This window comes from Cebus imitator, unplaced genomic scaffold (genome assembly GCF_001604975.1).
Source record: "Cebus imitator isolate Cc_AM_T3 unplaced genomic scaffold, Cebus_imitator-1.0 Scaffold262, whole genome shotgun sequence".
Taxonomy (NCBI): Eukaryota; Metazoa; Chordata; class Mammalia; order Primates; family Cebidae; genus Cebus; species Cebus imitator.
Window position 1 is genome coordinate 2527964 of NW_016107577.1, and position 12773 is coordinate 2540736.

Sequence of the window (12773 nt, forward strand, 5' to 3'; positions counted from 1 at the left end):
AGCTCACTGCAACCTCTGCCTCCCAGGTTCAAGTGATTCTCCTGCCTCAGCCTCCTGAGTAGCTGGGACTACAGGCATGCACCACCATGCCAGGCTTATTTATTTATTTATTTCTGTATTTTTAGTAGAGACAAGGTTTCACCATGTTGGCCAGGCTAGTCTTGAACTCCTGATCTCAGGTGATCTGCCCACATCAGCCTCCCGAAGTGCTGGAATCACAGGCGTGAGCCACCACACCCAGCCTAGGGTAGGTTTTCTGATGGAGTTGAAACATTCTTCCTCACTTTTGTTCATTAATACATTATTGGCTTTGCAATCCTATCCTTGTGTTTTATTTTCTTTTTCATCAAATGAATTTACTTTTTTAGTAAACACTTGTTTGTTATTTCTTTTAAAAAATCAAGCAGTAAAGAGGTGTACAACAAAGTGCGAGAGTCACTGCAAAGCCCATTACCCAGAAACAACCATAATTAACATTGGTGAATATTATTTCATAGCTCTCTTTTTGTAAATATACAAAGGGCTGACTGGGTAGTTTCACAAAAGTGGTATTACATTGTATCTATTTTAAATTTTAAAGGAGTACATTGAAAATAACTTGAAATTAGTAGAAGAAAAAGAATTCAGAGTAAAATGAAAAAAGTTGAAGTTAATAAAGAATTATTCAAGTTTTTTCTTGTTTTGTAAGCTTGGTAGAAAAAATTTAGACAGTACTTGTTATTTTGTCAGTTATTTTGATTTTGACAAAGCTATTAGCATTTAAATTGACTTCTAAAATCCTAATTCCCATGACTGCTTAATTTTAATTCTCTATTTCAAAATGCTCAGTGCTTGCCATTAGAAAATGACGCTTTGGCCACAAGTTTCTCCATATTTAAGTTCTATATTTTGGTTAATCTCTTAGTTGAACTGATGGCATCACCAAGCAATTTTTTCAGATAGGGCTCAAGGAATCTTTGAATGCATGCACACTTGAAGAAGATTGCCTTTATATGCAAAGGACAATGTGACTAATGGGTATAGAATTATATGGCATGATTTTTCACCCTCTCAGGATTGTAGCCATTGCTCTTTCTTCTTGCATTGAGTGTCACACTTCTTTTTACCATGACTTCTTTAGTTACCTCTTGTCTGGTTAGATTTTGTCATCAATTAGTTTATATAAAAGCTCTTTATTACCAAGGTGCCTTTATGTTGACTGTTGCTGTTAAGAAGTCTGAAGCCAGCTTAACATAAATTTCTTTCCTTTTGTAAGTGCCTTTTCCCCCTTGTCTGGATGAGTGAAGAATTCCTGAAGGCAGTAGGCATTGGCTACTACGCTCAAGAGTTCAGCCCTGACTTTTTCTGGGCGGTTCATCCATCTTTATAGTCTGATTTTGGCCACAGGATGGGTATTGGAAAGAATTTTCCAACTTTTATTAACAGTTTTTCTTTAATATTTCCTCTGTGGGGTTATAGTTGGGTCAAATTTTTTGCTATGTCACATTAGAATATTAGGATTTTTTTCCCCATTGGCTGTCATTTTTTGAAACTGTTTGCCAAAATGCTGTATCCCTATGTTGAATACATTGAGTTCTAAATTTCTCTTCAAAGAATCAGTATGTCAGTATGTTCAGTTCTTTGTTCTCCATTTTAAAGTTTAACTCCCTCATTCTCCTCGTCTCCTTGCCCCTAGTTTCAGTAAACAACTTTTCCATCAGTTCCAATAAGTAGTTCACATCTGTTTCCCTGGTCACCTGCTCAATTCTAAGTCATCCCTAGTCACCTGCTCCATCCTGAGTCATCCCTGGTCACCTTCCCTGACCTGAGTCACCTTTAGTCACCTATTTCATAATTGTCTGTCCCACCGAAACTGATCACCCTGCCACTCTGGCTCATACCCCTGCTCTCTTTAAAATAGTCAATCAGAATTAGCTTAAGACTGTGCAATCTAACCCTAGCCAATAGAGGAACAATGCAGCAGTAGGGGCGACCTGCATCAGGGATTAGAGCCCTTTCCCCTGAGGTTCAGGTGTGCTGTCGCTATTGCTCTATCCATGAGATGCACACTTCTATAGAAGTAAGTGGCCTTGCTGAGAAAATGTATATGCGAGTGCTCTTTCTTTTGCAGAACTGAAAGTTTATTTATAACACATATGTTAATTTGCTGCTGGTATAGTCACTACCCTTCACATTTTTATTGTTTAAAACATTTTTGTTGCTGTTTTTCATTGCATAAAATGATTTTCCTTCATTCTTCTGACTTATCTGGAAATATAACACAGTAATGATTGAGTTTTTCCATCATTTTATTTTGAAATTTTTCAAACATATAGCAAAGATGAAAGAATTCAACAGTGAATAATTATATCTGCTTGATCATCAATGTCTAGTCAAGAAACAAAAATTCCATCAGAATTTTTAACAGGGAAGTGTAATATAAAGAATTGATAACAAAATAAAAGGTGATTAACTATGGGTAGTACCCCAATTTCTACAGTAGTGCAGAACCATAAAAATGCCAGTACAAGCTGAAACTGTGCAAAACAATCTTAATATATAGGGAGTTATGATTGTTCTATATTTATAAATTTTTTGTCAAAATAATTTAAAACTTTCTGTTATAAATTTATAGAAGAGTAAAAAATAGCAAAACTAATATTTATTTAGTATACTGTGATTTAAAACAATAGAAACACGGAGAGTTAAAGAATTTTATTTCGTTGTAAAAATTTATAAAGGATAGTTTGAATAGCGCTTGCCTTCTTATGGAGAGAGTATTTGCAAATTGTTATGCTCCTTTGTAAGTTTGGATCATCTTTCAAAATTGTATCCTTTGCACTCTCACTGTTGTCAAATATCTTCAAGATTTCCTTTAATGTGTATATTTTTGCTGGTGTTACTTTCTCTGGAATATCTTCATATTTTTGTCACAACTTTTCACATTTATGTTCATAATTTAGTTCCTGTGGGTCAATTTCTAGGGTCTCTTGAATGACATGGCAGCAGTATCAATGTTCCCATGGTTGGCTATTTCTTCTATAATTTCATACATTTTTTATTCTAATTTCACATATAGCAATATCAGTTTTTGTTCTTTTTCTTTTTTTCTTTTTTTCCTTGTGATGAAGTTTTGCTCTCATTGGCCAGGCTGGAGTGCAATGGTGGGATCTTGGCTCACTGCAACCTCTGTCTCTTGGCTTCAAGTGATTCCTACCTCAGCCTCTAAAGTAGCTGGGATTACAGGTGCATGCCACCATACTCAGCTAATTTTGTATTTTTAGTAGAGACGGGATTTCACCGTGTTGGCCAGGCTGGTCTCAAACTCTTGGTCTCAGGTGATCCACCTGCCTCAGCCTCTCAAAGTGCTGAGATTATAGGCATGAGCCACCATACCTCATCTTGCTGCACTTTCATCTTTGTTGATCATTTCTCCTTTGATACCACACTTTTTTAAATGTCACATAAGTTCATATTACTGGGAAAGCAGGATTCAACACAATAACATGATTTGTTGTCTGTGCATAAACTGAATAACACATGTGCACTGATCAATCATTGACAGACTTTCAAAGAAGTGACAGGATAGATCAGTAATAACAACATGCATTTGTTGTTTGTGGACTGAAGAACTACTAGCAAAGTTTATATTTTATGCAATTACTCGCAGTTCTTACAACTTGTAACTGAAATTCAGACTGTTGTTGGGGAACCGATTTATTTAATTAGATGATGGTATATTACATCCCTGCAAAGTAAGGGCTGTTTGTACTAGCAAAGGTAAAAAATTATTTCTAACATATACCAGAAGTCAAAGTTGCGAAATGAGGCTAATGCCCTCTAACTGAAGGAAAATTGAACCAGGAAGAAACCAGGAGAAAACTAAAAGGAAGCTGAAGGCTGGGTGTGGTGGCTTATGCCTGTAATCCCAGCACTTTGCGAGGCCGAGATGGGTGGATCACAAGGTCAGGAGCTTGAGATCAGCCTGGTAAACATGGTGAAACCCTGTCTCTAGTAAAGATACCAAAAATTAGCTGGGTGTGGTGGTGTGCGCCTATAATCCCAGCTACTCAGGAAGCTGAGGCAGACGAATTGCTTGAACTCGGGAGGCAGAGGTTGCAGTGAGTGGAGATTCCGCCATTGCACTCCAGCCTGGGCCACAGGGCAAGACTCCGTCTCAAAAAAAAAAAAAAGGAAGCTGAGCTCCCTGCAAGCTGAGATTCAGATATTTGAGAAGTTGTGACTGTGAAAAGAGGATAACTTCAGCTGGTGTGGATAAAGAAGAAGATGCCCCAGAAACACGGGAAGTTAGTCACTATGGTAAAAAAGGAAGTTGCTGGAAGCAGGAACTACTTGCCACCATGGTAGACACTACAGGAATCAGCTGTATTTGAAATACTCACTGCTGCAGACACAAATTACCAAAAGGAGAAAAAAAAAGGAAGGTCTTTATTTCACATCCAGGCTTGCAGTCACCCTCCAGGACCCACTATTGTCAGAGAAAGACAACAAGGATCCTGTTGGCAAAGGAGAGATTAAGTTGCAGAGTCCAGAGAAGAATCACAAAATTGGGCCAAGAAGAGTGGGGTTGGAACTATAAGGCAATAAACTACTGGCACACCCTTTATCCAGATTTACCATTAACATTTTGTTATAGTAATTTTATCACATACCTATTCACTGGCCCATCCTTTTATCCATGCCTCAGTTCCTCTTATTTTTAATGCATTTTAGATAGCAATATACTTAATTAAGAATTTGATATTTAGATTTTTTCACTTTTATGTAAAAATGTGTACAATTAAATATATAAATTTACTGATTTTTGCAGAATTCCTATTTCTGTATAATCTTAACCCCTTCAGCATATAATATACTTCCATTGTCCCCAAAAGTCCCTTCATACCTTTTTCCTAGTCAATCCCCTCCCCTACCTCCTCTAGGCCTCCACTCCTGGGCACAAATACTCTGATTTTTTTTCTGCTATAGATTAATTTTGCCTTTTGTGGAACTCCAAAGGGATGGAATCACCGGGTATGTATTCTTCTTCTGTGTCTGAATTCTTTCTCTCAGTATGATTTTGAAATGTATCCATATTGTTGGTCAATAGTTCATCCCTTTAGTATTCCATTGTATGGATATGACATTTGTTTTTTTATTCATTCTCCTATTAATAATTAACACCAGGGCTATTTCCAATTTTTGGCTATTGTGAATAAAGTTACTATAAACATTTTTATATAATTTTCTGACTTTTAAAAATGAGGTTAAATCTGTGTATGCGTGCATGGTTTCTTACAACGCTGTATGTGAGAGGGAATGAAATGACCTATGTTCTAATGCAGGGACCATTATCCTTATTCTAAAATTTATTTTTAAAAATCATAATTTTTTTCTGTGCTTACCTATCACACTAGGAGACAGCAGTTGAACACAATCAATAGCAATTGCCTGAAGCAATGCTCTCCCTCACAAATTAATGTGTCTCTATAGACATTGCCTCATTTTGTTATTACTTCTCACTTGCTTTATTATTTTCCTGTTCACTGTGTTATTAAACATACAAAACAACTATTGACAGACACATGCATGGGAAACTTTCTTTGTCTATTCCTTATTTGAATACTTCTAATAGTCATTCCTATACAATTATATACAAAATATTGTAGAATGTACTCTTAAAATAATAATTTTAGCATTTTGGTGTTGAAAAATACTTCATAATGACAGTCTTAAAATTTTGATTAACACAGCACGTGCTCAAGCATTTTTATTCAGCAGTTTAACAGGGAAGTTTTGTCTATTTTCATTTTATGCATTGTTGGAAATTAATCAGTGATCTCTCAATAAAATTTTTTAAAATATGTGTTAAAGGGTTTAGAGAAGAATGAAATGAATTAGGTAACTGTCTCCATGGTAACAGAGAATGGACCACTAGGTGGGGGGAAAGCCTACTACTAATACAATACTATTTCTTGTTTTTTTTTTTTTTTTTNATCTCAAAAAAAAAAAAAAAAGAGTTAGAAGCATGGGAGTCAAAGCCCTCGAGGCTCAGTCAAAGGCCACTTCTTCCATAAAGCCTTCTTGGATCTCCAGTTCTACCTCTTAGGCTGGAAGTGCTTTGTCTCACCTCTGAACTGCCACATCGCCTTATCATACAATATAGATCACTGGGACATGTCCTCAGAGAATTGGGTTCAAGCAATTCTCCTGCCTCAGCCTCCTGAGTAGCTCAGCCTCCTGAGTAGCTGGGATTATAGGCATTTACCGCCATGCCCAGCTAATTTTTGTATTTTTGGTAGAGACAGGGTTTCGCCACGTTGGCCAGGCTGGTCTCAAACTCCTGACCTCCAGTGATCTACCCACCTGGGCCCCCAAACTGCTGGGATTACAGGTGTGAGCCACCAAGCCCAGCCTGCTTCTAAAGTTTCCCTCTTAACAAATTAGACTGAAAGTCCCTTGAGAGCAGGGGGCATTCTTAATCAACTCTGCATCTGCCACAGGACACCCTAAATATGTGTGGGTGGATGAAGAGCCTCAAGCTGGGAGGAATAGAGCAGAATGAGCATCTGAGTTTCCAGCTGATGCCAAATGCTTTGCACACATGACCTCATGCAATCATTCATTCACTCCACAAATGTCAAGTGGTCCCCTTCCCTGATGTCCCTTGGGCCAAGGCTTGACCAACAAGCATTCCACAGGGACCATGGAGGTCAGCTAGCTAGAAGTTCTTCTGAGAAGCACCATGGAACCCCCGATTCTCCCTGCCACCCCCACTGACCACCACAATCCTAAATATGACTGTGACCAGACACTTTTCCCCTCTGGGGCTTAGAGGTTTGCAGCCCGATCTGACAAAACCTGAAGTCACGGGTGGTGGCCTCACCAAGTCAGGGAAGAAGGCCACTGCTTTTTTCCTCTCGGTCTTGAAGAGCTGCGGGACATCGATGATGTCACACTCCGCCAGGCCCAGCTCCCGCTTCAGCACCTCACGGTTCCAGTCGATGCAGCTCTGGTAGGGGGAAGGGCCACAGTTGGGGACACCTTGCCAGTGTGTGTTGGGGGCACCCAAGGCGTCATGTCTGGTTGAGGAGAGGGAGGATACCTAATTGCCCACAGGTCAACTGTCCACACAGATCTTACCTTTGTGCCCCTTTGTCAAAATACACCTGTCCCGTGTCTACCTTCTCACAGCACTACCACAATAAGGTTAAAAATGAGTGTTTCAAAGTGCTCCACCCTTGACCCTCTTCTTCAAATCCCTCATGGCTTAGAGGATCTCATTCTGTCTCATGGATTTTTTTTTTTTTTTTTTTTTTTTTTTTTTTTTTTTTTTTTTTTTTTTTGAGATGGAGTTTCGCTCTTGTTGTCCAGGCTAGAGTACAATGGTGTGATCTTGGCTCACCGCAACTTCTGCCTCCTGGTTTCTAGTAATTCTCCTGCCTCAGCCTCCCATGTAGCTGGGATTACAGGCATGCACGACCAAACCCAGCTAATTCTGTATTTTTAGTAGAGACGGGAGTTTCTCCATGTTGGTCAGGCTGGTCTCAAACTTCCGAACTCAGGTGATCTGCCCACCTTGGCCTCCCAAAGTGCCGGAATTACAGGCATGAGCCACCACGTCCAGCCTGCAATACTATTTCTTAATGTTGGGAATATGATTATGCTTTTAAATAAAAGTTTATAAAAGTTTTTGGATCATTTATACTTAATATTTCCTTCTCATTTTGTTTCTGACTTGTACTAAATATGACACAGTTGCATTACAGTGTTTGCTTTAGCATATGGGCTAATGCCAACTATCAAATTTAATGAGTACCAAGTACTGAATACCAAATATAACATTTAATAACATCAGTAGTTTTCAATTCAGAACACATTGTCTCAGATAAACAGGATTATAAAGGGGTTTGACTTTGAATCAGATCTTAATTTAGATCTGCATAGCATTTCGCCTGGGCCACATACAAGTCCTCTGTTTTCCCCTTCACTATTGTCTCCTTCTAAACAGCCTCCAGATGAGTCTTGTGAGTCAGTCCTGTGCTAAAACCCAAATTCTAGCTCCTCATTGCATGAAGTAAGTCCTAGGCCTTTTGCATTTTGGCCTTACCTACTATTGCAGCCCTAACTTCCATCACACCTTGTGCTGCAGGTTTTCTTGCTCCTGCCAATTCAAGATCTTAACTATTTCAGAAACACATTGTACTTTTTGCCCTCTCTGCCTTTGCATGTCCTGTTCCCTGTGTCCTAGGTGGCTTTATCTGTTCACTTTTCTGGGCCTTACTTTGGCCAGGAAAACATTTTTCTGAAAAAAAAAAAAAAAAAAAAAAAAAAAAAAAAAAAAAAAAAAAAAAAAAAGAAAGAAATGCAATTAAAAAAAAAATATGGAGTCTCTCTCTGTTGCCTAGGCTGGAGTGCACAGGTGCAATCTTGGCTCAGTGCAGCCTCTGCCTCCCGAGTTCAAGTGATTTTCCTCTCTCAGCCTTCCTTAGTAGCTGAAATTACAGGCATGTACCACCATGCCCTGCTAATTTTTATATTTTAGTAGAGATGAGATTTCACCATGTTGCTCAGGCTGGTCTTGAACTCCTCGTGATCCACCCACCTTGGTCTCCCAAAATGCTGGTATTACAGGCATGAGCAAATGTGATCAAATGTGATCTTAAAGAAAAATAATTTTATTCAAAGGTTATTTAAAGGTTATTTATGAAATTAGGTAAAGTTTAACAGTGAATATGAACAATGTAAAGGAAGCCATAAAGAGGCATTTTTGGCAAAAAAAATTTTAAAGGAAAATAATTTTATCTGAGAAAGAATCTTGTATGGTAAATTTTTGTTCTAAAATAAAATGACTTGTTATTTAAGAAAGAGGAAGTGGTGGCTTCATGCTTGTAGTTCCAGCACTTTGGGAGGCCGAGGTGGGTGGCTCAACTGAGGTCAGGAAGTTGAGACCATCCTGGCCAACATGGCAAAAAGCCGTCTCTATTAAAAATACAAAAATTAGCCAGGCATGGTGGTGCATGCCTGTAATCCCAGCTACTTGAGAGGCTGAGGCAGGAGAATTGCTTGTAGGTGGGAGGTGAAGGTTGCAGGGATCCGAAATGGCGCCACCATGACTCTCGCCTGGATGACAGAGCAAGACTCTGTCTCAAAGGAAAAAAGAAAGAGGAAAAGATAAAACAGGAAGTACAAGCAGTCATAAATGATTTGTATAAAATTGTCTATAATTAAAGGGAAATTATTTATAATAGTCTTTCTAGATTTAGGTTATGATATGAAAACACACTAAAAATTCATTAGATCAATAAAATTTTCTTAAGGATTTGATTTACTCTTAATAAATTATTTTTAATTTTTTTAACCCAACGTTTGACTTTTATCGCAACTCACCATTTTTGGTTTATTCTCCCTTTTTAAAAGGTGCAAAAGAAAAACTCTCTCATTCAACTCATTTTCAGCTCATGTAAGTGTTCTAACTGTTTGTTGTGGCCTGATGCTAAAAAAATTTTTTTTGAGGTGGAATCTCACTCTGTCACCCAGGCTGGAGTGCAGTGGCACAGTCTTGGCTCACTGAAACCTTCACTTTCCAGGTTCAAGAGATTATTCTGCCTCAGTCTCCTGAATAGCCGGGATTACAGACTCCTGCCACCATGCCCAGCTAAATTTTGCATTTTTAGTAGAAACAGGTTTTCACCATGTTGGCCAGCCTGGTCTCGAACTGTTCACCTCAAGTGATCCATTTGCCTCAATCTCCTAAATTGTTAGGATTACAGGCATGAGCCACCATGCCAGGCCGAAATTTTTTTCTTAAAGGTCCAAAAAAAATGTTTTCTTCCAATATAATATTGTGTGCACTGCAGATGGTCTTTTCTTTTGCTTATTGGTCACTGGCCTAAAAGATTGTACATTTTATCAAAATAATTCCTATGTCATTATTATAGAGTTTTGGATTATGTAGAAGAAAAAACAGATAACTTTTTTTTTTACTTAAGGTTATTGCATCTATGTAACTTTCTGTATGTGCTTTTAAAATCCTTGTGCCGTTGAGTTACAGGTCTTTGACTTCTGGGTCTAAAAAGGACACCAAGTCCTCCTATATCTTAAACACTGACAGCAATTATAGCCTTATCTTCATGCCCAGTAGAAGATGCTAATCAAAATAAACTGTCTTCATGACATGCAGGGTCAGAAATTAAAACTATTCAACTCCTCAAGGCCCAAGGACTATTGTAGAAGAGGTGGGCATGTGAGATTGTAAGGGCTGATATTAAGAGAAAAGTAGTTCAGTTTCTCTAGGAATTAACCATTAATATCAAAGCCACATTAATGCAAAACCAGCAACTAGGTTGCCGTGTCAGTTTATCAAGGTTTTCTTGTGCATTAACCCACTCCTTAATACAAAATTATAAAGGTTACAAGTAGGTCTATAGATATTATATTTTATAGTCAAGATGATTAAACTTTTATTGGTTGTTTATAAAATTTCAGTGAAAGCCCACAAAATTTAATTTATCTCATGTTGTTTTTATTAGGACTTATTGTTTGGGATATTAAGTCTCTTCTCTCAAAGAATAAAGATTTTCATGTTTGTTTTGAAATCTTTGCGTTATCACTTTGGTTAAATGAATGACTTACTTTACAATGACCTGTGATCTTATTTCGTGATATCAAGCATTTTAAACTTTTCATTTTTGACAAACTTTCCAAAGTCAAATTCTAACTTGGTTATCCATTAATTTTTTGATATTAGTCCTCCGAAGTCCAAAAGAAACATATTTGTCTTATTTGGTATAAAAATCACATAAGAAGCATTGTCAAATATAAAATGGTGTTTGACTTTCTTTGGGCTGTATTTGTATAAATGTTATTGATATGCGTTCCAAAATTACGAGAAACTCTTATAATTCTGATATAACTTGGTGTATGTTATTAATTATAATTTTTATATTACATTGTTGTATGCTACAGAAGTAACCAAAATTTCCATGCCAATTGTGGTTTTAATAATTGCTGTCCTAAGACTTTTTGTCATCCACAGACAAATGTTGTCTTGTTTTTATCCTCTACGAAAGGTGGTTTGTAATTAGCTATAGAACTTTGATAGGCGCTCTTAAATGCAGGTTTCTAATACCTTTGGAAATTATAACATTAGAAAAAAGGAAAAAACTTTCAAGACTCTCATAGAGAGCTGAAAAGTTCATGAATATCAAATAGAACAGGAGTTAACTGCATGAACTGAACTAGTATTATACAACACTTAAGTAATCTTTTTAATTTTTTGCTTAAAATGTTTCTGATCCTTCATTTTGTTTTTCAGAGTACAGAAAACTTTTCTTTTAAGCTACTTACAGCTTTTAACAATTGAGTAAAGTAAACTCCTGTGAACAAAATTTGGAGCATATTTCTCTCTACCTAATTCCTCTGGAAGCTGGAAAATTATTTGTGACTGTTTTTAACTTATGGCAATATAGTTATTTGCATAAGTGCAACAAGAATGTTTTCTTTTGCAACAGGACACAATTGGAGAAACTGGTTGTTTTAGCAAGGCTTTGGCTGGAATGGTGTGTTTTCCTTCAAGGAACCGAGCTTGACTTATAGAGCCAATAAAAGCCCCTTGAGAAAACTGGCCTCATAGCTTGACTGCACAGTCCCTGTATAGGGTTCCTGACCTGTGGTAAGTGAAGAATTTCACTTTCTAAAAGGCCTAGGAGCCCCCAGTTATCTTGCGACCTCAAGAGAAAAGTAATTTACTCAACTCATAGGTATTTGAGGGTACAAACCCATGGCTGGGCTTGGCTTTAAAAAAAAAGTCTTATCTAAGATTCCTTATAGATCAGAATTCCATCAAAGCCAATTTAAAAAGCCTGTGTGAAAAATGATTACTCCTGATGCACTTTATACCATAATCAGGTCAAGTATAAGACTGAAGCCTACTATAGTTTGTTTTTAATAAAAATGGGAGACTGGAGAGAGAAAAATTATGTTTCAAAATAAGCTATAGTACACCTGTTATTAGATTCTAATCCTGCTTAATGTTTTTCAATTTTTATTATTTTCTACAGTTTGGAATGAATTCTACAATTTTTCCTGGCTACAAGTCTCCAAAATAATGTTTTCAATTTTTTCCCATTTTTTCTAATTTGAAATCACTGAAAACTAAGCTGTGCTTTCTTAAAGCCCTGCAAACTGATGCTAAACAACTTAAACTTCAGAAGAAAATAACAGCAACTTATTTACATACATAAGCCACTTTCATATCTGCCTACTGATGGATGGACTTCAGCGTAATATGGCCTATGTTAATTTTCCAGGATTGTTCTTCTTTTTTGTTTGTTGTTTTCTCCCTTCCTCCCCTGTCCCTTTTTTTCTTATTAGAACACAAGACTTCAAAACTTGCTAAAAATGAGCTTTCCTCATAATGTGGGACCTACCCATGTAGGAATAAACCATCCTAGCCATGTGAGATCAGACTAAATCTAAGACAAGAGACTTGTTTTTCTTCAAAAATGCTTTCTCCAAAAGATTTTAAAAAGAAAAGGGGGGAAATGTAAAAGGAAAATAAATTTTGGGACCCCCAACATTACTAAGCCAAAGGGAAAAGTCACGCTGGGAGCTGCTTAAGGCAAACTTGCCTCCCATTCTATTCAAAGTCATCTCTCTAGGAGGCTCACCTGAGACAAATGCTTATCTGATTACTTCCTCTACCCTATTGCCTATGGAAAAAAAAATGTAGATTCACTGAGCCAGACTAAATTGTGTATTCTGTGGAAGGCTGAACACAAGGATTTAAAAGA